The sequence below is a fragment of the Bombina bombina genome, chromosome 4, assembly GCF_027579735.1.
Source record: "Bombina bombina isolate aBomBom1 chromosome 4, aBomBom1.pri, whole genome shotgun sequence".
NCBI classification, from domain to species: Eukaryota; Metazoa; Chordata; class Amphibia; order Anura; family Bombinatoridae; genus Bombina; species Bombina bombina.
The window spans coordinates 1,025,993,456-1,025,998,768 of NC_069502.1; the positions used below are offsets into that span (position 1 = coordinate 1,025,993,456).

The 5,313-nt window shown below is 34.7% G+C and overlaps 1 protein-coding gene across 1 annotated transcript in view; it reads left to right on the forward strand.

Annotated features, from left to right (window-relative positions):
• The first annotated feature begins 1,658 nt into the window (after positions 1 to 1,658).
• The window catches only part of LOC128657725 (leucine-rich repeat transmembrane protein FLRT3), a 13,943-nt gene continuing 10,288 nt past the window's right edge, over positions 1,659 to 5,313 (forward strand). Inside the window, exon 1 of the mRNA XM_053712126.1 lies at positions 1,659 to 1,985. The gene's annotated coding sequence lies outside the window, so the exon portion shown is untranslated. The remainder of the gene's footprint in view (positions 1,986 to 5,313) is intronic.

Genomic DNA, 5,313 nt, shown 5'->3' on the forward strand with positions numbered 1-5,313 from the left:
ACAATACAAACTGTGTTATTCTATACTGGGGTAAATTAAATTAACTCTATGGAATTAAAGGTTATTTTATTGCAAACATTAGAAGCTCTAATTTGTTAGAGCATTTGTTCCTCAAATACTATTAACTTATGTTTAAAGGGACCTGTAACCCAAAAAATGTATTTTGTGATTCAGATAGAGAATACAATTTTAAACAACTTTCCAATTTACTTCTATCATTTAATTTGCTTCCTTCTCTTGTTATCCTTTGCTGAAAGGTTTATCTAGGCAAGCTCAGACGCAGCAGAGAAGTTTTAGCTGTTGATTGGTGGCTGCATATATATACCGATTGTGATTGGCTCACCAATCTGTTCAGTTAAATACCATTAGTGCATTGTTGCTCCTTCAACAAATTATACCAAAAGAATAAAACAAATTAGATAAAAGAAATAAATTAGAAAGTTGTTTAAAATTGTATTCTTTATCTGAATTATGAAAGAAAAACAAAAATTGGGTTTCATGTCCCTTTAAATGCAGAAAAGAAATGGACAAAGTCACACTCCCAAATGCAATGCATTGCCACTGCTGAGGACAACGTGGGTCAGAAGTGGTATACCTAAGTATACATGAATCCCTAGCTTTGTCCTGCTGAAGAATGGTACAGGAACATTCCATGTGCGTTTAGCCCATTTTCAAGGGTTCAATGCATAATGGGAAAAGGGTATTTGTGTAAAAAAAAAAACTGATATAACGTATAAGCACACTTTTTATTTTATATATATATATATATATATATATATATATATATATATATATATATATATATATATATATATATATATATATATATATAATGCATGTATATCAGTGCAATTCTAGTGCAGGGAAAGAGGTGCATGCATTAAATCTGGCAGCTGGAAAACAGTACCAAAATACTGCCTCTCAAATTCTAACCTTTCCACCACCCTGTAATTTTAAATGGCTGAATAAATGATTCTAAATTTCTCCTTTTCTCCTCCTAAGACCTGTTGTTACGTATTTGAATTTCTGTAACAATTCTGATGCTTCTCATTCTATAATTTTTGACAGCAGTAAAATCCATAATACAAAATAAACAAGTGTGGACAATGATCTATTTTTGCTTTTTCACTATGTAGCAACTGAATATTCATTAGCAGAGAACACCAGATACAGGGGGGAGCATTTTTTTTTCCCAGGAGTATTGCAAAAGACTGTACATTTCTTAGCATAACGTGATCATTGTGGGTTTGTGTACTTGCATTTTCATGGAAATATTTTATTCAAATCTGGAAACTACATCCAAAAACTACCATTGATCTGTGTTTTGTAAATTTAACGTCCCATCTTTAATAGTATAAGCAATAATCATCTATAGACTAATCTATTAGCAATGCTACATTTTCATACCAATAATGATAATAACAAAATAGTCCCTTCTTAAAATATTTTAAATTGCTCCAAAAAAAAAGGTATGAATTCACATTATGTGCTGTTCATTTACATCATAACACACTACAGAAACGTGTTTTTTTTTCTCTCTGTGTAACTCATCACAGCTTCAGTATAAAACAGCAAGCAGGAGAAGTGCAGAATTCAGTTTTGATCTGCTCTGTTGAAGAGAGCATCTTAGCTTCCTGCGCCCTCTAGTGGTTGCTATGCGCAGTCAGGCTGCCGAGGAGGTTACCTCACTGGGGAAGGGCTATCACTAGCCCAGCCTATTCGTGACATCAGCTACACACAGATCCACTGCGAGGTGCTGCTTTAACTTCAGACTTTGAGGTGGGCTGTATGGACTAACTGGAATGTTTTCCCTTCCCGCACTACTGAGAGTAAAAGGAATGACTTTGCCTGGTACAAGCTCTCATTAGCTGGCTGCCTTTTTTGTACATTTCTTCTGCACAATAAGGACTGTAATACATTTCTAGTGGAATTACTTCTGTATCTGTACTAAATCAGGATTTTACCCTCTGCTGCTAATATTCCAGGTAAGCATTTGCAATGATGTATATGTTTTTTCTCTCACTATTAATAAGGGGTATTCATTTCTTCTATCTCTACAAATCTGAAAAAAGGCTGGTTTAACAATACTTTGTTGCCAAGTTGTGACAAGCAAGTGTTTTTTTATTTTATGGTTATAACAGTATTGACAGAGAAGGGAAATATATTCTAAGCAGAGATTCTAGTTTGCCAGTGTCGCTCCCTATCAGATAAAGTTTCCCTAGCAAAGCAAGAATATGTTTTCCTGTAATAATTCTATATTTTCTAGTGTAGTCATAAGTGTATGTGTGGTATGTCCATACAATAGACCTTTTCTACAGCTTAGAAAGGAAATCAATAATCCTTCAGACCCGGAATGTGTACATGGAAAGCCCAGATCTTGCTTTTGTAAACCAGCAGACTTTGCACAACGTAAATGAACAGCTACACCTAGATTTCAAGTCCTGAATTGCTGTAGAAACTATAATTCACAATACCCCAGCATTGCAAGCTTCACTTGCTTTATTTTACCCCCCTAGTTAAAGAGCTTAATTCTATCCAGAATCCCTTTTATTTGTAGACATCTTACCACATTTCATTGCTTTGGCAAGTGAAGGATGTGACCAGCCTAGCAATGCTTGGGAAGCAGACAGATAAAGCAAGGCTTAAGGGCACAGTATTGTGCAAGCACAGGGACCCCACTGGGAAGGGGGAATTATGCTGGTAAATATACTCCACAGCACTGACAATACATTTAGAACTCAGCACAGAATGTGGAAGCCTTACTGACCACCCCCCCCCAATATTGATGACTTTAATTCTAGAGTCTATTTGTACATTTGTCTACAAATCTAGATTCTAGTTCTGATTTTAGTGTATTCACAAAGCAAGAGGGTTAAGCTCTGTCCCTCCCTGGCTTCTACCCATGGGTTGCAGCTGCTAAGATCCCTTACTGTTAGTGCATAATGCACAAATTAAACAGGCTGGCTTCAGCAAGGGCTCTGCTTAGAGAGGGGATACCACTGCTTCATTTATCTAGCAAGAAGATTAATCCCTGCAAATGTATTCATTCAGCATTAGTGCCTAATCGTGTTATTACCATAATCTAGGGAAAGCAAAGGCTGGGATTTTACAGAGTAGCACTAATATTGATAAAATAGCATAAATATACACTTATATACATTGTGTGTGTGTGTGTGTGAAATGAGTTAAAGTCTTTTAAAAGCTAAATGGTTAATGCAATTATTTGGTAATTTAGCATTTCTATTTTTACATTTATTATAACACTTTTATAAAACATGACCCTGAGATTAACTATTTAAGAAGCAGTAGATTCACCAGTTGCATATCTATCAAACACTATTTCATTACAAATGTGACAGTCTGGGTGCAGACACCTATTTGTGTATAATTGTCCATCTCTTGATGGTAATAGCTCTGTAGCCAAATCAAAAAGGGTGATCTGAATTTGGTTATATTCTGGCTGCTGTCAGACTTTGTTATCAGACTATTAATTATCTATTCCCCTGGTCCCCTTTTCTCTGTACTACACTGTCCAATCAGATAAAGTCCAATTATGCTCGCCATCTAGCGCCTGCGGGTGTGCAGCCCTAACGAACATAACTCTCCCTTAGGATTGAAAACACAATTATCAGTTTAGGCAAACTGAATGGAAAAAAAAATCTCTCCATGAAAAGACAGAATTGTTTAGAGCCACACTGTAATGGGTTGGCTGACTTAGTGGTCAATGTTAGAAAGAAAAGCTACCTCTGTTTAAATCTTAGTATGGTGCATACCTTGTATAAGACTTTCAAGAAACAATAAAATACTTTCTAAAAAAAATATACTAGCATGTGACATCTATTGACTATCAGTTTGTGGAGATGGAATAATAAATCATTTTTAGAATTAGATTGTGTACACCTCATCAACAAAACAACTTAAATATGGGTATTTAATGTTGAGACAGAAATGATAAAAATGGTATGAAATGAATCTAGGTACTGTACACAATATTTATAAGAGCTGTTGTAAAAGTCACATAACTTCTTTGTGTTTTCTGGCCCCAGGCTACATAATTTAGCCAGCAGGCGGTGGCTGCAAAAATAATCTTTTCAGTTTAGTCACTTTTGCACTATTTTTGTTAGCTGTATTGTCAGCACTAATGGCTAAATAACTGCCATAGTTGATGAAATCAACATAGCCATTAGGACTTAACAAAGTCCTTCAAAGAGAGAACTTTTTACTTTTTCTTACAGACACTACTGTTATGCACAACAGGAGACTTTGTTGCAATTAAATCCAGGGAAAAAATGGACAGAAACAGCGAGTGTCTGACTTGGTCTCTATATAAAATAGGAATCTGGCTGAGTGTACCACCCCCAAGTGGGCATAGGCTCAGCTGGAGAGACGCTGCAGTAGATTTCAACTCTTTGTGAAACTTATTAGTTATTTTATGTGTTTTTCATTCTATGGGAAAGAAGAATACAGGGCTATGTAAAATGGTTGATTTTTAAAGGGCCCTGTTATTCATTTTATTTTGGAATTTGCAAATTTAGTTTCAATACATTTTATAGCAAATTTCACTTAAGATTATTTTAAAAATATAAAACAGCTTTGTATTTGGGATTATGAAAGTATTTCTGATTTATGCTTATAGAGCATAAAGTATAGACATTTATATTGTATAACTTGAATAAGGAATATAAATACCTATCTTTTTGTATAACCTAATATACAAGTCTCCTTCAAACTATGTTAATGTCACAACTAAATATAAGGAAATGTGAATCAGACACTGAACAAAAACATACTATAGAAAGAAGAACCTGATATAGTTTTAAATAGCTTATGTTTTTTTTTTTTCCAGTGTTGCAAAATATAAGATTTTATACTTACTGGAGAATTTACAAAAAAAGAGAAGTACAGGGAGAATTTATAAAAAATGTAGATATAATTTTGGGACGTATGTTCTGGGATTTGTTCTGTGGAACACGTAGCCACTTGTTACGCCTTAAGGTGAAGTGTCAGGCATTTGATTAAGTCATAGGCAGGTAGTTCTCCACTTAACTCAAATATTTCCTGCACTTGCAGAGACAATACGAGTAATTGTTTTTTTTTTTCTCTGTAACTGAACATGTTTCCTTGGTAACTTTCAAGTGCATTAACAATTTGTTTGCCACATAGGTCTACATTACCTAACATATCTAATAAATTGAAGCCCTCTCTGTCAAAAATGGAGTTAAACCCCATGGTTTAACAATTTGTATGAAATGTGCAATTTGTAACATGTCCCAAAGAAATGCAAAAGCCACAACATAATCTGGTAGCACATCA